Source organism: Triticum dicoccoides, chromosome 2A (genome assembly GCF_002162155.2).
Source record: "Triticum dicoccoides isolate Atlit2015 ecotype Zavitan chromosome 2A, WEW_v2.0, whole genome shotgun sequence".
NCBI lineage: Eukaryota > Viridiplantae > Streptophyta > Magnoliopsida > Poales > Poaceae > Triticum > Triticum dicoccoides.
Window position 1 is genome coordinate 464,163,790 of NC_041382.1, and position 21,501 is coordinate 464,185,290.

General features: G+C 44.5%; 1 pseudogene; it reads left to right on the forward strand.

The window, feature by feature from the left end:
* Positions 1 to 17,371, forward strand: part of LOC119359464 — a 36,954-nt pseudogene extending 19,583 nt beyond the window's left edge.
* Positions 17,372 to 21,501: the final 4,130 nt, after the last annotated feature.

The window sequence follows — 21,501 nt, forward strand, 5'->3', positions numbered from 1 at the left end:
AGAGCTTCCAGGAATGCCTCCGCACCGGCCAGTTGAATTCGTTATTGATCTTGAGCCTAGCACGGAACCTGTGTGCAAATGTCCTTACAAGATCGGACCGGAAGAGTTGAAGGAGCTGAAGAAGCAACTCGATATTCAAGAGAAAATGGGTCTCATCCGGCCTAGTTCTTCTCCGTGGGGTTGTGGTGTTCTTTTTGTGAAGAAGAAGGATGGAACGGACCGACTTTGTGTTCATTACCGTCCAGTGAACAAGAAGACCATCAAGAACAAATACCCACTTCCCAATATCAACGAGCTATTCGAACAACTCAAAGGTGCCCAAGTATTCTCCAAGCTTGATCTCCGTATGGGTTATCATCAGATTCGAATCCGTGAGCAAGATATTCCCAAGACGGCTTTCAGGACAAGCTTTGGTTCATACGAATACACTGTCATGTCTTTTGGTCTCATCAACGCTCCTCCGACGTTCTCTCGCATGATGAACTTCATCTTCAACGCCTATACCAATGACTTCGTTTTGGTCTATCTCGACGACATTCTAGTTTTCTCAAAGAACAAGGAAGAACATGCCAAGCACTTGCGTTTGGTTCTTGATAAGCTCAGGGAACACAAGTTCTACGCCAAGTTCTCCAAGTGTGAATTTTGGCTCGATGAGGTTCTTTATCTTGGTCATATCATCTCTGCCAAGGGCATTTCCGTGAATCCTGAGAAGGTGTCTGCAATTGCGAATTGGGAACCTCCTCAGAACGTGAAGCAACTCCGTAGCTTCCTCGGTCTCGCAAGCTATTGCCGAAGATTCGTTGAAAACTTTTCTAAGATCGCGAAGCCTCTCTCTAATCTTCTCCAGAAGCACGTCAAGTACGTTTGGTCTCCGGAGTGTGACATTGCTTTCAACACTTTGAAAGAGAAATTGATCACTGCTCCAGTTCTGACTCCGCCTGATGAATCCAAGCCGTACGAGGTCTTTTGTGATGCCTCTCTCCTAGGTCTTGGCGCAGTATTGATGCAAGAGAAGAAATTTGTTGCTTATACCTCTCACCAGTTGAAGCTTAATGAGAATAACTACCCCACTCATGATCTCGAGTTGACGGAAGTTGTGCATGCTCTTTTGACTTGGAGACATCTTCTATTGGGAAGAAAAGTGGACATTTTCACTGATCACAAGAGTCTCAAGTACATCTTTACTCAACCTAATCTCAACCTCAGGCAAACTCGATGGGTCGAAATGATTCAAGAATATAATCCGAGTATTGAGTATACTCCAGGCAAGGCCAATGTGATTGCTGACGCATTGAGCAGGAAAGCTTACTGCAACAGTCTGATTCTCAAGCCTTATCAACCCGAGCTTTGTGAAGCTTTCCGCAAACTTAATCTGCAAGTTGTTCCTCAAGGTTTCCTCGCCAACCTTCAAGTCTCTCCTACCTTGGAAGACCAGATTCGCCAAGCCCAGCTTCTTGATGCTATGGTGAAAAAGGTGAAGATTGGGATTGCCAAGAGTCAGCCCAAGTATAAGTGCTACCGCCTTAATGACAAGGACACTCTCTTCTTCGAGGATTGTATTGTTGTACCCAAAGGTGACCTCCGTAAAGTGATTATGAATGAGGCTCACAATTCTCTCCTCTCCATCCACCCTGGGAGCACGAAGATGTATCAGGACCTCAAGCAGGCTTATTGGTGGACTCGAATGAAGCGCGAGATTGCTCAATTCGTGAATGAATGTGATGTCTGCAAAAGAGTGAAGGCAGAACACCAAAGGCCAGCAGGTCTCCTCCAACCTCTTGCCATTCCAGAATGGAAGTTTGACCACATTGAAATGGACTTCGTGACTGGGTTTCCAAAGTCCAAGCGTGGCAATGATGCTATATTCGTTGTCATCGACAAACTCACCAAAGTGGCTCAGTTTCTGCCTATCAAAGAGTCGATCACTGCAGCTCAATTGGCGGAACTCTATACCTCTCGAATTGTCTCTCTGCACGGTATTCCTCAAGTGATCTCTTCAGACCGTGGCAGCATCTTTACCTCGAAGTTTTGGGATTCTTTTCAGAAGGCCATGGGCACCAACATCCGCTTCAGCACAACTTTCCATCCTCAAACTAGCGGTCAAGTCGAGCGTGTCAACCAGATTCTTGAAGATATGCTCAGGGCTTGTGTGATCTCCTTCGGCATGAAGTGGGAGGATTGTCTTCCTTATGCTGAATTATCCTACAACAACAGTTTTCAAGCAAGTTCGGGCAAGGCCCCATTTGAAATTTTGTATGGCAGGAAGTGTCGTACCCCTCTCAACTGGTCTGAAACCGGTGAACGTCAGCTTTTGGGTAATGACTTAATCACAGAGGTAGAGGAAATGTGCAAAGTCATTCGTGATAACCTCAAAGCAGCCCAATCCCGCCAGAAGAGCTACTATGATAGTAAGCACCGTGATTTGGCTTTCGAGATCGGAGATCATGTTTACCTCCACGTCTCTCCTATGAAAGGTACTCGTCGCTTCGGTATCAAAGGGAAGCTTGCCCCCAGATACATGGGACCTTTCAAGATTGTCAGCAAGAGAGGCGACCTCGCCTATCAACTCGAGCTTCCTTCAAACTTTGCAAATGTTCATGACGTGTTCCATGTCTCTCAGCTCCGAAAGTGCTTCAAGACTCCTGACCACACCGTCAACTTCGAGGACATTGAGCTCCAAGAAGATCTCTCTTATCGTGAGCACCCAGTTGCTATTCTTGAAGAGACTGAACTCAAGACTCGCAACAAGTTAATCAAATTTCTCAAAGTCAAGTGGTCACACCATTCCGACCGTGAAGCTACCTGGGAACACGAGGATCACCTCCATTCTGAGTAACCGGCGTTCTTTCAGTCCTAGATCTCGGGACGAGATCCTTTCGTAGTGGATGTAACACCCCGGATGTAACTTTCCCAATTTGTACTCCAACTCTTGCCGTTTCGGCGTTAAGTTAATTTACTTTCTCGGGTTTGGGTCTTTGTCTCCGTGTGTTGCTATCGTTGTCATGCATCTCAAATCATGTCATCATGTGCATTGCATTTGCATACGTGTTCATCTCATGCATTCGAACATTTTCCCCGTTGTCCGTTTTGCATTCCGGCGCTTCGTTCTCCTCTGGTGGTCATTTCTAGCTTTCTTTCGTGTGTGGGGATTAAACATTTCCGGATTGGACCGAGACTTGCCAAGCGGCCTTGGTTTACTACCGGTAGACCGCCTTTCAAGTTTCGCATCATTTGGACTTCGTTTGATACTCCAACGATTAACCGAGGGACCGTAAAGGCCTCGTGTGTGTTGCAGCCCAACACCCCTCCAATTTGGCCCAAACCCCACCTAAGACTGCTCCATCATCTAGATCGTTCGATTACGATCGCGTGGCCGAAAACCGCACCTCATTCGGACTCTCCTAGCTCCCTCTATGCCTATAAATAGATCCCTCCATGAAATTCCGGGTCTTCTCCTACCCTAACCCTAGCCCTTTCGTCATCCGTGCGCTGGACGTGTCCGCCGGTGCCAGAGAAAGTAGCCGCAGCCAGCCACCGGGTGCCAAGTGGCAGCCCCTCGCCCCCGCGCCACGCGGCCCGCCGAAGCCTGCTTCGGGCCCCCGGAGCCCGCTCCCTCGCCCCGCCTCCTCGCGCCCGAGGCGCCGCCCGGCCGGCGCATGCCGCCGCCTCCGCCGCTCCGCCACCGCACCATCGCCGCGCCGCCTCGCCCGCCGCACTACCTCGCCGGCCGCCGCGCCGCCTCCTCCGCCGCCCCGTGCTCCGCCGCTCCCGCCCTCCGCCGTCCTCCTCGTCTTCTCGCCGAGTCCGGCCGGCGTGCCTCCCCTCGCCAAGTCTGGCGACGAACTCCGGCAAGAACCCCGGCGATCCTCGTAAAGCGTGCAGATCTCAGATCCGGATTTGTCTCGGGTTGACTTTTTGCCCGGAACCCTAATCGAAGTGCTCCTATTCATAGCCTCGTAACTTTGCATCCGTAGCTCCGATTTGGGCATATAGCATATCAAAATGTTCATCTCAGAGAGTACATCATTTCATTCCATTGCATCATTTTCATTTGAGTTCATCTTGATGCCCGAAATGCTGTTAGAAGAGTGTTACTTGAGTTAATTGTCAGATCTGCTACTCCTTTTAGGTTTATCATTTTTGCCATGATTAATGTGTGCATGATATGCCCTGATGCTCTACATATGTTTTGTTAAGGGTTTTGTCATATTTCCAGAGGTGCAACCCATGTATTTTTGTGATGTGTGTGGTGTCTGGTGCAAGCTTGCAAAGTGGTGCACTTAGTAATTCTGTTTTCAAGGACTTAGCATTTCCACCAAGTCCTGGAACAGTTTATCTCATATGGCCATATGTTCATGTTGTTTCCTAGTGATCCGTGCCTCTTTTGAGGATGATCAGTAAGGATGTTTTGTTAATCTTGTAGTGCTCTATCCATCCATGTCTTTGTTTGCAATTATGGAGCAGCCTAGCTTGAGTCAATCGAGCTCTACTTTAGCTACTTTGTGAATCTGGGCAGATTGTCAACTTGTTTGCAATTTTGCCGATGATGTTGTAGTTGATCCGTGCATGCTATGTTATTGTTCTTGTCATGTATAGCTTGCATTTTGTGCCTTCTTGATGGATGGATGTATGCTTGTCTTGTCATGACTTGCTCCGTGGTGAGTGCATCGAGCTCGTAAACATGCCTACTTGAGTTATGTTTCAGCATGCTCCAGTTTTCACTAAGTCTGAAAACTGATTATGTTTTTGCTATGTTCACATGCTTGCAATTGTATTTTCTGATCCCTTTTGGCTCAAGGTCACTAAGGGACTTTTGTTAAGATCTTTGAGTAGCTCCATGCCATGCTTTACTTTGCCATGTTCAGGTCCTGTAGCATGTAGTTTTGTTGCTCTGAAGAGTGCTACCTGATCTGAAATTCCAGACAAGTCTTGATTTCACTAAGTCTGAGATCTGTTTGTCATATGCATTTTTGCCATGCTTGTTTGAACCTGTTAATGGATGAATTGGCCGTAGCTCAGTGCTAGACTTTTGTTAAGCATCTTGAATGCATCCCTGCCATGTATTTTGTTGTCATGTTTGGGTGCTGTAGCATGTTCATCTCACCGCATTTAGATGGCTACTTGCTGTAAATCGCAGACCGATGCCATATTTGAATCGCTTGCCATTTCCAAACCGTAACTCCGATTCCGGCGTTCTTTATATCGTTTTGAAGCGATTTCATCTCATCTTTCCAGTGTCACACTTGGATTTCCATGTTGAGGCCAGGTTCATGCATTCCCTGTCACATCTTGCATATGCATCCCGCATAGCATATCATCTTTGCACCATAGTGTTTGGTCCTTGCATGTGGTTGATTATGTCCTTGTTGCTTGTTTGTCTTGTTTGGGTAGAGCCGGGAGACGAGTTCGCTAACGAGGACCCCGTTGAGTTTGCTTTCGAGGATCCAGTCAACTCTGACAACTGTGCAGGGAAGATGATCATACCCTCGAAATCACTACTATCTTTGCTATGCTAGTTCGCTCGCTCTTTTGCTATGCCAATCCTACGATGCCTACCACTTGCTTTCAAGCCTCCCAAATTGCCATGTCAAACCTCTAACCCACCATGTCCTAGCAAACCGTTGATTGGCTATGTTACCGCTTTTCTCAGCCCCTCTTATAACGTTGCTAGTTGCAGGTGAAGATTGAAGGTCGTTCCTTGTTGGAACATTTATTTACTTGTTGGGATATCATTATATTGCCATGTTTTCTTAATGCATCTATATACTTGGTAAAGGGTGGAAGGCTCGGCCTCTCGCCTAGTGTTTTGTTCCGCTCTTGCCGCCCTAGTTTCCGTTATATCGGTGTTATGTTCCCGGATTTTGCGTTCCTTACGCGGTTGGGTTATAATGGGAACCCCTTGATAGTTCGCCTTGATTAAAGCTTTTCCAGCAATGCCCAACCTTGGTTTTACCATTCGCCACCTAGCCTCTTTTTCCCTTGGGTTTCCGGAGCCCGAGGGTCATCTTATTTAACCCCCCCGGGCCAGTGCTCCTCTGAGTGTTGGTCCGGCCGAGTAGACTGCGGGGCCACCTCGGGGCAACTTGAGGGTCGGTTTTACTTGTAGGATGTCTCATCTGAGTGTGCCCTGAGAACGAGATATGTGCAGCTCCTATCGGGATTTGTCAGCACATTCGGGCGGTGTTGCTGGTCTTGTTTTAACCTGTCGAAGTGTCTTGAAGAACTGAGATACCGAGTCTGATCGGAACATCTTGGGAGTAGGTCTATTCCTTCGTTGACCGTGAGAGCTTGTCATGGGCTAAGTTGGGACTCCCCTGTAGGGATTTGAACTTTCGAAAGCCGTGCCAGCAGTTATGGGCAGATGGGAATTTGTTAATGTACGGTTGTAGATAACTTGAACCTTAACTTAATTAAAATGAATCAACTGAGTGTGTTACCGTGATGGCATCTTCTCGGCGGAGTCCGGGAAGCGGACACGGTGTTGGAGTAATGTTTGTGCAGGTTGTTCTCTAGTTTTGCACTCGCGCTTTTCCTCCTCTTCTCGCCCTCTTTTGTGAATAAGTTAGCCACCATACTTGCTAGTCGCTTGCTACAGCTCCACTCATATTTTACCTTGCCTTACCTATAAGCTTAAATAGTGTTGATCGCGAGGGTGCGAGATTGCTGAGTCCCTGTGGCTCACAGATTACTATTACACCAGATGCAGGGCCTGATGATTCCGCTCCAGGTGACGCGCTTGAGCTCAAGTGGGAGTTCGACGAAGACTCTCAACGTTACTATGTTTCCTTTCCTGATGATCAGTAGTGGTGCCCAGTTGGGGGTGATTGGGACCGTGTCGCATGTTGGGTTATCTTTTATTTTGGCGACGTAGTCGGGCCATGAGTGTTTGGATGATGTAATGTTATTTATGTACTTGATTGACGTGCCGAGTGTAAGCCAACTATGTTATCTCCCCTTTATGATTTATATTACTTGGGATGTTGTGAAGATTGCCTAACTTGCGACATATGCCTTCAATGCGATTATGCCTCTAAGTCGTGCCTCGACACGTGGGAGATATAGTCGCATCGAGGGTGTTACAATCATCCCTTCCTCTTTGGGGAAAACCAACGCAAGCTCAAGAGGTAGCATACCTTCTCCTGATATAACATGTCCAAGGAATCCGACTTCCTTCAACCAAAACTCGCAATGGCTGTACTTGGCATACAACTAACGTTCCCTGAGTTTCTCAAGAACTAAACGCAAATGCTCCTTGTGTTCCTCTTCATTCTTCGAATATACCATTATATCATCAATGAACACCACAACAAACTTATCCAAATATTCCATGAACACCTTGTTCATCATGCTCATGAAATAGGCAAGGGCGTTAGTCAGTCCAAACGACATGACCGTGTCGCATGCTAATGCTGTCTTTGCTATATCCTTCTCCCGTATCTTCAGCTGGTGACATCCTGATCGTAGATCGATCTTCGAAAACACCTTAGCTCCATGCAGCTGGTCAAACAGATCATTGATCATCGGCAATGGGTACTTGTTCTTGATTGTCACTTCATTCAAGGCTCGATAATCAACAACCATTCTTAGGGACTTATTCTTCTTCTCAACCAAAAGCACTGGGGCTCCCCATGGTGATGAACTCTGTCGAATGTAACCTTTCTCCAATAACTCCTTGATCTATTTCTTAATCTCCTCCAGATCATTCGCGGGCATCCGATAGGGTCTCTTGGATATTGGCCCTGTGCCTGGCAATAGCTCTATCAAAAACTCGATATCTCGATCCGGTGGCATGCCTGGTAACTCCTCTGGGAAAACATCCAGGTAATCCTTTACACAGGCACTTCCTCCTGAACAACTCCCGTGAGGGTATTTACTTGGCTACTTCTGGGTGCATGCCTAGATATATACTTGATCCTTTTTCCCTCCGGGGTGGTGAGACAATCTGACTTACTAACACAGTCAATGCTTCCTCCGTACTTTGACATCTAGTCCATTCCTAATATCACATCCAATCCTTGTGACTCCAAGATAATTAGGTCTGACGAAAAAACATGGTTGCCAATGGTTAGGGGTATCTGGTCGCACCATCGACTAGCCATATACTCTGCTCCAGGTGAACTTACTAACAGATGGGTCCTAAGGGTTTGGGTCGGTAGTTTAAACTTATCCACGAATTCCCTTGATATGTATGAATGCGATGCACCAGTATCCAAAAGAACAAGAGCGGTAAATGACTTAACCAAAAACTTACCTATAACCGCGTCTGGTTGCTCTTCAACCTCCTCCACGTTAACGTGGTTTACTTGTCCTTTGTTGAATGGATTGGGCTTCTTCCCAACGCTCCCATTTTTGTTTCCATTCTTCCCTTCAGGGCACTCCATGGCATAGTCTCCAGTCTTCCCGCACTTGAAACAAGTAACGTGGCTTAGGTCTCTCTTCGCAGGTGTGGCTGGATTGGGGCGGTTCTGGTTGTTGCTTGCTCCATTCCCATTCCCATTCCTTGGGCCGGTATGGTTATGGTTACTTCCTCCATTATGGGTGTGGACTCCATGGTTATGAACAAGTCCTCCCGAGTTCAGGGTTAGGCGAGGCTTTTGCTGAGCTCCCGAATTATACCTCCCTTGTCCATACTTCCTCTTACGGCTCTCAATCTGCTGCTGCTTCCCTTCAGTCATAAGAGCCTTATCTACCAACTCCTGGTAGTCATCGAATGTTGCCACCATCAACTGCATGCTCATCTCATCATTCAGCCCTTCCATAAACTTCTCCTGCTTTGCGGCATCTGTGGCCATATCATCAGGGGCATAGCAAGATAACTTGCTAAACTCATCCGCGTACTGAGCCACGGTACGGTTCCCCTGGCGTAAGTTGTGAAACTCACGCTTCTTCATACTCATTGCTCCAATTGAGACATGAGCTGTACGGAAGGCTTGCTGAAACTGGTCCCATGTCACCGTGGCTATAGGGTAGGTGACAGTGTAATTCCCCCACCATGAGGTTGCAGGTCCATCCTACTGATGTGCAGCAAAACGCACCTTCTTAGCATCGGTACATCTTGCAGTGGTGAACTCCCTTCCAATCCTGTGGAGCCAATCATCTGCTACTATAGGCTCGGTGCTACTGGAAAACACCGGTGGCTGCAACCTCAGAAAACGGGCTAAGTTGTCCACTGGTGGTGGTGGTGGATTGTTGTTGTTGTTGTTGCCTTGGTTCTGAACTAACAACTGCATCAGGGTATTCTGTTGCTGGATCAACTGAGTGAGCTCCAGTGGGAAAGCAAATCCGGGGTCACGTCTCGGAGGCATCTGATGGGTTTAGAGGGGAGAGATTAGAATAGAATGAGGTCTAATGAGAAAGCACTACCCATATGCACACGAGACAAACACAATCATTTCACTCAATCAATCAAGCAAGGCATACAATCGGTCTAGAACTATCGCAATAGTGCTCGGACTACTCTATTTACATGGTGTAATACTACTACTTATGTGGTGGTCTACTAAAAAATATTGATCGGTCGAAGACTCCATGATATCTGCTCCAGCTTCGTCTTCAAAGTCATCATCGCTAAGCTCGGAGTCGGTGTCGTCGATGATGATGTAGTTCTCTGGGCGAATCTCCTTGGGTTCTTTGTCTTCTTCTACTGGTGCGGGGTCTCCCAGGAATACTGCTAGCTTCATTGTTAGGTCGGCATTCTTATCCACTAGTACCGCGATTTCCTCCTCATAATCTTCACGTGTAGCCTTGAGTTCTTCCTCAAGTTCCGTAATCCTAGCCATTGCCTTCTTCAGATCTATCATGCCTGCACACATCTGATTCTCCTGGCGTCGAATGTGTTGGTTTAGTTCCTGGATGAAAGCTGCAATTGATCTATCCTTCCTGGTGCTGATCATCTTCCATTGCTCGTCTCGGTGCCCAAAAATCTGGTAGATAGTATCCTTAAGCTCCTTTTGGTAAACTTCTCCAATGCGTCCCATGGTGATGTGAGCTGTCATACTCTTGCCTAGACTCTAGGTTGGTGCATCAAAGGAAAACTCTATGGGTTTAGTGACTGGCATGAATATTCTTCCTGGAACTTGAACTTGAATCATCCATCGCTCCTCTTCTGGCAAAGTGGTGTTTTAAGTCCCGGTGAAGCTTGGTATTCCTATGTTCAGGTACCTAGTGACTTCCTTCAAGTGTCGTCCAAAAGGTGCTTCTTCATCCGGTTGTGCAAACTTGTTCCTTGCATCCGCCATCCTAAAGAGTGGAAAATGGAGAGGAGTCGGAAATGAGAAGAGAATAGTGATCTATGGCTTTAGCTTAGTGGTCGTGTCCTACACTCAGCGTGTTATCTGATACCATCTTGTAGCGACCCGACCTCAAACGGTCAAGTCTCTGTGCTTCAGTGTCATCCCTGGATCAGTAATGCTGACACACACAGTACTCGAGGATTTATAACAGAGTAGCAATCACACACTTATTACATCGAATGTCTCCAAAGAGAACTTATTACAATAAAACATGGCTTAAGACCATCTAATATGATAACATCGGAAGGCTTGGAAGATAAAGTGAGTCCATCAACTCCAACGGCATAGCTGAGTTGCACGGCAACGACCTAACGATCCTTACTTCTCGTCTGAAAAGTCTGCAACATAATACGTTGCAGCCCGAAAATGGGTCAGCACATGGAATATGCTGGCAAGGTAACACAGTAGAGCAAGTATAGTATAATGCTATCACTACATGCATATTTGGCTCGTGGAAAGCTCTATGGTTATAGGTTTTGCGAAAAGCCAATTTTTCCCTACAACAAAGGAATAGATTTTATTTAACTATCATGGTAGTTGAAACATCATTGAGAAGGTTCCTCCAACTCAATCCCAATTAAGGTAATTAACAACCCAACAATATTAATTTAGAGTGATGAGATACTTAAGATACTCCAAGTACTAGATACTCAAGATGTCCATAACTGGGGACACGGCTAACCATGATTAGTTTGTACACTCTGCAGAGGTTTGCGCACTTTTCCCCACAAGACTCCATCTCCTCTGTTGGATTTCTCGCACTATATGGTGTTTGAGAAACGGATGACCGAGACATAGTCTTTCAGAAACATTAACTCTCTACTCCGGGCAGACCATACCAAACCTACAACCCACTACCTGTTGATCCACCTCTTGAAGAGCTTCACGTAACTTAATCAACTATGCTAGAGCCCATAATAGCTTGTGGCTGCACACGGAAGTTTCTAGCATGAATCATCTCAGTTCCCTTTGAGCCTGGGTGGCGGTCCATAGGAAAATCACATGGGTACTCCGAGATTTCCAAAAATACATGCAACACTGGGTACTCCAGGTGCCTCAATCCACCCAGATGTGTATTTAAGTTGCCACCTTAAGTTGAACCATTAATTAATAATCTCACATCTGCCATGGATTTCACTCACCCAAACCACGTCTACGAGCATATCATAGCAATATAAGCAATGTGTATAAGTAACTCCCAAGGGTTTGAATGTAACAGGGCAATAGGTTCTACCTCATCAACTACTTCCCAGCCCACATGTTAATGACATCCTAACCATGCAATGTTTGAGGATTGGAACTAATGCATAAAACTGGGTGATAAAAGGGGTATGATCAAAGTGTTACTTGCCTTGCTGACGATCCACGAAACCTAGAGACTCCAAATAACACGCTTCGCACTCCGGGAATTCTATCGCAAACAAACAATAGCATACATAAGCAATCAAGCAAAGAAACACGAGTACATGTCAAATAAGAAGATCTAACCAGAAAGTTCAACTTAAGAACTTCGGTTTGCAAAAAGAATCAAATCAAACAGAGCAACGAAACTCAAACGGCGAAGAAAACAAGATCCGTTTACTAATCTGGACCTAGGTCAAATTTTACAGTAGCAAAAGCTTGTTCAAGTTGGTTAAACGGAAAGAGGATCCCGAGACGAAGATCTAGGCACTTGAATCGCCTGATTCCGATAAACGAGCGAAAAGATAAACTAGAACGAAAATCGGATCAGAAATCGCGATCAGAAATAATCGCAGAAAAAAATCCAATTAAAGAAAACTGATGAACAGGATAACAAACGAGCGTTCATTGTCTATAACTAACGAGCGAAAACCGTTCATTAAACGAACGTCCGGACGAACGTCCGCTAAAAAGAAAAACCGGGAAAAACCGGCGAACCGAAAAAACGAAGTAGGGTTTTCTTAAAAAAAACCAGATTGGTTTTCTTTAAAAAAACGGCGGCTACCTCTTCGGCCCGGCGAGACGCCGCGGAGACGGTGGGGCGAGGCGGCGGTGGCGCGGCAGCGGCGCGACACAGCAGCAGTGCCGGGGTGCGGCAGCGGCGCGGCACAGCAGTAGTGCCGGGGCGCGGGCAAGCGGCGGTAGTGCGGCTTGGGCGGGGTGGGGTGGTGGTGGCGGTGGCGGGGTGGGGTATATAAAGGGGAGGGGGTGCCTTGGGGAGGGGGCAAAGGGGCGGCGGGGCGGAGTCCTAGCCGGACTCCGGTCCGGGGAGGCGTGGCGGCGTCGGTCTCCTGAGGGAGACGGTGTCGTGGGGGAGGTGGGCCGGCGGCTGGGCTTTGGCCCAGTTAGCCCCTGCGCATTTTTTTAAATAATTCCGCCAAAACTAAGAAAATCCTAGAAAATAAAATAAAATTCTAAAAATGCCAAAACAAATTTTCATCGTCTAAGTAAAATATTTAGAACGAGATGAACATTTTCTTGACCCTAAAATGCAATTTTGAAAACGTGCAATTTTTTTCTAATGCAAACAAAATTGCAATAACACCCAAATAAAACAAATGTTTGATTTTAATATTTTTCCTCCCATATTTCATTTATTTTGGAGAAGTCATATTATCCCCTCTCATATATTTTAATATGAAATATTCTTGGAGAGAAAAATAATTAAAACCAAAATCCTCGTTTCAAAATTTGATAAAAATCAAATTTGAAAACCGGGGAAATCCCCAACTCTCTCCGAGGGTCCTTGAGTTGCTTAGGATTTTGAGGATCGCGGGACAAAATTCAATAAAAATATGATATGCAAGAATGATCTATGTATAACATTCCAAATTGAAAATTTGGGATGTTACAATTCCTCAGTGACATCATAGAATAGGATCATGTAGTTGATGTTCTGAATAATTTCTTTGAGGTTTGAAATTGATTTGGCCCAGATCTTTAAACCTTTCCTAAGCCTTTTGAATTTTACAGCAATGCATTTAGCACCATCAGCTTCTTGAATATCTTGCTCCCAAATATTCCTAACTACATCCTTGAATTGAGGGTGCTTCAGCCAGGAATTTTCAAATTTTCAAACCTGAGATTTAGGAATGCAGGTGCCCACTTGGATAACAATAGGGAGGTGGTCTGAAGTAATTTTGGCAAGAGGAATGGCTTGAGTGGAAGGAAACATGAGAGTCCAGGCTTTACAAGTGAAACACCAGTCCAGTTTTTCCAAAAGAGGGGCATCTTGCATATTGCTCCAGGTGAACTTTCTGCCTTTCAGAAGAATTTCAACAAGAGCTTGATTACTGATTGCTTCATTGAAGAAGAGCATGTCATTAAAAAAGAGGGGCATCTTGCATATTACTTCAGTACATGGATATCCCAATTCCTTCACCAAAGAAAGATGAAGTTCTCATAAAAGTTGAAGCAGCAAGCATAAATCCAGCGGATTGGAAGATCCAGAAAGGGTTGCTCCGTCCTTTTATTCCTAAATTTCCGTTTATTCTAGGTACTCACGCATAACATATTTCTTGTACACCAGGCTTTGTCTTTTGTGATGACAATATTTCCCATGGAGTTGATTGCAATTTGCAAGGAATGCTTCGGATAGAAATTCATAACGGGTCAATTATATGCAATGATAGAGTATATGTAAAAAAATATAAAGTGAAAGATTTAGCACATCCGACCTTTGCTTAGTATATCGTAAGATAGGTATATGTTATATATATTTTTGAGGGAAAATCAGGACTCTATGGCTTATTTTTATTAATTTAAAAAAATACAAGAGTGAAGACTCAAAACAAAACAAAACAGGGAAGGAAGAGAAAAAAAGTCTATACAAGCTAAAATTACATTACAACAACATAAAAGCAAGGATCAATTATCTAAAAGTGTTGACCGACTTTTCAACATAGAGGTACACACTAGTATATAGAGTAGTATATTGTATTTTTAAAAGTAGTATATTGTTTTGTTTGTGGGGTATATAGTTCTCCCTCGGTCCCATAATATAAGAGGTCAAAAACACTTTTATATTATGGGATGGAGGGAATACTATATTGTTATTGTCAATGCCAATCTAAGCACTCCTTTCACTGCCTGCTAATGAAACAGTAACCGGCGTCGCTGGAGAGATTGTTGAGGTTGGTTCTGTGGTTCAAGAGTTGAAAGTTGGTGACAAAGTTGTGTCCAAATTAGTCCTCGGGGTAATTCGAAAAGCCATGATTTGAACAATTTAGTTTATGTATCATTTATATGCACATCATTTATGACAGAAGATGTTTAATTATAGAAAGTTGGTGGCCTCGCTGAGTATGTTGGAGCATCCAAGAGCATCATCATCACCTGACCCGCCGGAGTATCCGCTGCGGATGCCGCAGGGCTGCCCATCGCCGGCATCACTGCTCTGCAGGCCCTGAAGGCCATTGGCACAGAGTTCGACGGCACATGCCGCGGCAGCAACATGCTGATCACCGCACACTAGTAGAAAACAGGGCTTTCGTTCGGGCCAGATAAGCCCATTAGTTCCGGTTCAGTAACGAACCGGGACTAATGTGAGCATTGGTCCCGGGTCGTGCGGCTAAAGGGATTAGTCCCGGTTCAAATGAGCCCTTTAGTCCCGGTTTGAGACACGAACCGAGACTAAAGGATGCGATGCCCTTTAGTCCCGGTTGGTGTCTGAAATACAAACCGGGACTAAAGGGTGCAATGCCCTTTAGTCCCGGTTCGTGTCTCAAACTGGGACTAAAGGTCCCATTTTCAAACTCTACCCTCTCCCTGTGGATCGCCTTTTCAGTTTTGTAAAAAGCAAAAGAAAATGATAAAAACTTCAAAAAATAAAATCCTTCGAGATGTAGTTATATTACTACATCTACTAGTTAGGAAAATTTAAAAACTTAAATTTGGACATGTTTTGCAAAAAAGTGTCATAAAAAAGTAAAACGGCTATAAGTTTTGCATACGATGTTGAAAAAAACATAGAATATATCAAAATATTCTGCACAAAAATCCGCATCCGATTTTGACAGCCTATGGCCTGTTTGCAAATTTTTAGAATCCTCAAATTCTAAAAGGAAAAAAAGTTATGCTCAAATTTCAGTTTTTTCAATTTTTGTTAAATCAGGTCAAACTTTGGTCAAACTACTTATTCAAGAAGTATTAGTGTTACTAAATAGTTATTAAGAATATTAGTGTTACTAAAAAATTATTATAGTTTTTTTGAATTTTGGTCAAATCTGGTGAAACTGTGGTCAAACTACTTATTCAAGAAATATTAGTGTTACTATATAATTATTCAAGAATATTAGTGTTACTAAATAATTATTTCAATTTTTTGAATTTTGGTCAAACTGTGGTCAAACTACTTATTTAAGAAATATTAGTGTTACTAAATAATTATTGTTTTTTAGAATAATAGTTTCAAACTCAAACAGTGAAACATGTGACTTCATGCTCAAGCTAAACTACTGAGGGTTAATAGGATTGACATCTTACTATTGTCAGGAAAACAACAAGTGCAGACTTGAAAACGAGGGGGAATAGAACTCGGAAGTTAAGCGTGCTCAGGCTGGAGTAGTACGAGGATGGATGACCGGCCAGGAGGTTAGATGATTTGGAATGATGAGGGATGATTAGAGATTAGAGGTTAAATTGAGCACTGATGAGGGGTGATTTGAGATTAAATTGGAAAATAATTCAAAATTTTAAAAATAAAAAAATCAATATTTTTCCGTAAAAATAACTTTCCAGCCGAGACTAATGGTGGAGCTCTAGACAGCGGCCACGTGGACGGCCTTTAGTCCCGGTTCGTGTAAGAACCGGGACTAAAGGGGGGGGCTTTAGTAACGACCCTTTAGTCCCGGTTCCAGAACCGGGACTAAAGGCCCTCTAGAACCGGGACAAATTGCCCTTTTTCTACTAGTGGCGGCATCGGGCGGCATGGGCACGTACACCGTCCAGCTCGCCAAGCTCGGAAACCACAACGTCACCGCCACCTGTGGTGCCCGCAACCTGGAGGCTGTGATGAACATCGGCATCGACGAGGTGCTGGACTACAAGACACCGCAAGGCGCGGCATTGAGCAACTCTTCGGGCAAGAAGTACGACTACATCATGAACACCACGACTGATGGCAAGTGGTCGGCCTTCAAGCCTAAGGATGGCAATTTTACCCATGGACATGGATATCCATGGATACCCGACCCAAATGGATAGGGTTTGGATATGCTTTTGTGTCCACGGGCAGCGCCCAAACCCGACCCGATTGCTCGTGGGTAGGGCATGGATATAATCTTGTACCCGTGGGTATACCCAAACCCGACCCGATAGTATGACTTAATGGGCAAAAGTCTGCTATCCCTACCCACAGTCACATGTCCCACTGCAATTTTACACTGTTATCTAAAACATGTAAAAGAAATCACACAATCCCCATCGTAACTTTTATTATTTGACATTCAATTCCCACCGTAACATACTCCAACGCCCCTTCCCTTATTTTTATCTCCTTCCGAAATGACTTGTCATTCTAATCTGTTAGAAAAATACTAAATGATCTTAGGTTGTAAGTGGGCATTGATGTACCATAAGTTGATATTTACCATAAGTGAAGCCTAGCCTGCCACTAGGTGAAGAACGGAAGAGCTTATGTTAACATTGTGTTATGTCTTATTTATATGTCTCGAGAGGACCCAATGGATATCCAATGGGTATGGATATCCATCGGGTTTGGACATGGACACAATTTTTTGCCCGTGGATATTTTCATGAGCGGGCAAAGATTGTCTTCATGGATATGGATATGGATTTGATATTGTTCAACCCGATCCAAACCCGACCCATTGCCATCCTTATTCAAGTCGGCCCTCAACTGCCCTGGCAGAGTCGTCGACATAGCCTCCAACTTTTGGAACTTTGTCGCATCAATCCTGATGTTTTTATCCAAGAAGAAGTTGTCCATCATGATCGAATCAATGGGGAAGGAGGACCTGAGGTTTCTGCTTGAGCTGGTGAAGGAAGGGAAGCTCAAGACGATTGTCGACTCACGGCATCAATTCGAGAAGGCAGCGGACGCTTGGGAGAAGAGCATGAGCGGGCACATCACAGGAAAGGTCATAGTTGTGATGTGAGCTTCATGCATATATGTACACGTTTACTGTAAATTTCTGTTGTTATATTGGTCAAGTGCTTGTTTGGTACGGTTTGGTCGTGTAATTCATAAGCAAATCAAACATCTAGTGTTTTTTATTTGCAAGAAGAGATATTTACCATGAAGTGAGTATAAATATTATGACCACTATTTTTTTAAACAATATAGAGATTCCTATGATTTTTTTATTTTTTGTGAGGGGAGATTCCTATGATTTTATTAACGAGTCCAACAGATTAGACATGTTGAAGAAGTGTCAAAAGCAAATGAATCACGTCATCTGGAACAAAGGTATAGGACAAGACTACAATAATATCCCCTATGAAACATTTTCCCGAAAAAATAGACTTGCAATGGTACTAGACAATTACATGGGACATATTACATGAAAGCAACTTTATGTTCACCATCAAAAACCGCGGTGGGCATGTATGACCTGTCGTTACTCCTTGGCAGGAGCCTGTGCCTCATCTTTCATTCACATCACCGTGGTTGGATGCAGCCTCTGATTTGCTCCCACCATTCACTAGGGATTTTTCTCTCTAGCCTTTATCGGGGCATATGATGCCCAATTTTTTGGTGCTTCTAACACCGATTGATGATATTTTTCTAGGGTGAAAACTTGTGATGATGTCTTTGAGGCCATCCGGTCCTGATAGATACATATATCCACCATCTCAACCCGAAGGTGATGTGTTTGAGGCCACTGCTCATGGCATGGCCTTCAATGGTTGGACTCAACAACTTATCCATCCGTCTCCAAGCACATCCACTGTGTAGAATGTCGCTAACTCTTTTGTCCAAGCTAGGTGGCTATATGATGAATTGAGCCGCCCTTATTAATATGGTCGAATGGGGTGTGCTTGAATGCATGGTTAGTTTATGCAACATACCTTCTATATTGAGTATACCTTCATTGACTAAATTAGGCAAGGACGACATGTTTAGTGTCATCTCCTCTTGAAGGTGTTGGTTTCGAAGATTAAGATCGTTCTTTGTTGGACTGACTATCGTTCTTTGGCAGCATTATAACTGTTTTTTGTAACTTCCGTTCTCGTAGTGAGGATTGTTTTCACCAATCCACATCTTGTACTCCAACAATAATAAATTATGTTATATACATTATAGCTGCAAAGGATGGAGTACTAAAATTCCTTTAAAATGTGTAGTTGAACAAAAAACAAACTAGGAAAATGATGAAAGAAGCTCATCTTGATAAGCTTGTATGAGTCATCAATTTGCAAGAAGTCCACCAATTTTTAAAATCAATCACGTAGCCCACATTTTGCTGGCACCCTTACTATTTCTGGTTTGGCTAAAGTGCATGGTTCTTTAATTTCTTTTCATAGCTCCTAACATTATGCTTTTGTTTTCAATAAAGGGCACTTCATTAAAGCACCATATGAAGCAGAGAACATTTTGACTCTGATGACATGATGTCAAAGAGACGTTGGAGATGCACATACCACCAAAAGTAAAAGAAAAGGAGAAAAGAATGACAACCTATTGTCATAACGTTGGCGGATTTGTGTCTTCTCACTCTTGAAGGTGTTAGTTTGGAAGATAAAGATGGAAACTTGCTTCCAGTTCTAGGGGCGTTTTCAACCTTTTATTTTCTCCAATACTCATGGAAGTGTATTGTTGCATTGGTCGATAGAGTAGGTTACAAGGGTGGAGAACCTCCAACACGTACACCTGTGAGGCATACGGGAGATTCTCATGAGCAGAAGAAAGGGGTTGCTCGCCCCCAAAATCTAAGATTTACGTTACATCAAGCAGGGCTTGGATCCCTTTGGCGCAGGCTTTGGCCCAAGCGCACACATCATCTTGAATGGTCGAGAACAAGTCATCAATGGAGGGTTACCGATGACGATCAAAGATAATAGCATTGTGATATTTCCCTATTGCTCAAGCCACCAAACAGACAATGGACACGAGGCATTTGCATAGGCATGCAGGTGACACATCCAGTGACGCACTCCACCAGTCATAGAGGGGGATGCAACCATCAGGCGGAGGGGTGGTGAACTTGCACCAGACCAGGGTGTGGTGCCAAATTGTCTTGGAGAACACACAGCCCGCGAGAAGGTGGTGGATGTCCTCGGTGCCCTGATCACAGAGCACACAACACGGTGGGAGGTGAGACAAGTCACGCCTAGCCAGCCTCTCGGCCATCCAGCAACGGTCCTGATTCGCGAGTTACATGATGATTTTCACATTCAAGGGAGCCCTTTCCAGGTAAGCCACTAATCTGGGTCGGGGGATAGATCCGTGGAATAAAGCATGGTAGCAGGAAGATGTAGTATAGGCTCCATCTTCATTCCAACGCCAACGGATGATGTCCGGCTCTGATGGAAGTGTGTTTTTAGTCTAACTATTATTGGCTAGACCTACTATAGTTATTGGATGGTAATGTAGATATTTGTATTGTCACTTCGGTCTTCGTAGCAAGGCTGGTTCCACCAATGGTGGCCACATCTTGTACTCCAACTATAATGGAAAAAAATGCAGGAATAATTATAGTTGAGATGTGATTGTTTGACTTTTATGCATGCAATGCTTCAGTGTTTATTTATGATGTTATACTTGGAACTGTTAATATCCGAAATATCTTAATGTTGATTTATACATGTATTTATACATAAAATTATTGGAAATATGAGCAAATTACTACGAGATTTAATCCGAATAAACAAAAGATAAATCACGACTACAGTAGCAGAGATTGAACTAATCATGCGAGCTAGCATAGTAGATGAACAGATCACATCTAAGGCACGTACTAGAAACATGAATTCTACCACGATCTCGAACAGGAAGGATAGAATCACGTACGGTGCAGCGGGAGCAGCACCACCGGCATTGTCGCCCATGTTGTCAAGGATGAGGTTGCCGAGGTCGGGAAAGAAGTCGTCGTTCGTGAAGTCGTCGCTGCCAGCAGTCGCACGAGTGCGCCCCTCAAAAACCTGACCGCCCCTCTCTCGTACAGGATCACGAGAGGTGGGGTTCCAGAGGCCTGCTGTCACTTCTCCCGGTGCACGCCGAAAGGAGGGATGGAGAAGACTTGCTTGGTGGCGCAATGATCTGGAACGGCGGTGAAAAACCATACGAAGCGGTGGTGGCTAGGGTAGACGTCTGTCTGACTATATAATGCGGGCCGGATAGGTCGTGGAAGTAAACCCCATATTCGAGTCGTCACGATCCAAAAGAATCGGAAATGGTTCAGTAATTGACGTGTCCATCAATTACTAATTAATGACTCATTAATTTTTCCTGAGCAACAAAAATATAGACAACGTGCATAACTCTGTCCTCGGCTCGGCTCAATGTCGCAACCCGCGGCGCGTCGTGACGAGGCGTGGCGTGGTGAGGCGAGCGAGGAGGAGGAGCGCGCGTGTAGGTCTCCTCTTTTCATGCTTATACAAGTGGTAGAAGAGCTCAGCTTATAAAGAGGTGCAACTCTCTCTCAACTTATGAGGTGGGACTAAACTTTAGCCTCATTCACTCCACTCACATGTGTGCATGAATGAGCCAAGAGAATTTCAGAATTTTAGTTGGGCTTTGGGCCAAAAGCCCACTAGCAAATTCCAACAATCCCCCACAAAGTCTCATTGGCACATCTCACCATTTGGGTCCAAAACATTGTTTATATACCGGTGCTTAGTGAAGAGTGTAAAGTTGAATTTCCACTTAGAGATTTATGCTACACTAGATCACAACTTGAATAGTGGACTATGCCTTGAACTACAAGTTTCCGCGAGACTAGTTTCACACAAATTCTTGACTGATACTAGGCTGCCGCAAGGCTTCCCCGCAGGTGGAGCATATACGTCGTACTCCAGGGCCTTTTCATGAATTTATTAGAGAACACCCAATTCTCGCAGACTGCGACGTTAACAGTCAAATTCATATAGGTGTGTTCCTCAGAAGATGTTTTGCAGGACAATATCTTTGCTTACCCGAATAAGCCACTTGGAACACATTAAGATAAGTATCAACCTGCCATGCAGATCAGAAGAGTATTGCATCTTCACGGAGTGGGATAATTAAAATAGGGATACTCTCCTGTCAGGTGACCAACAGCTTGTCTCCCACTTCTACTTCACGGGA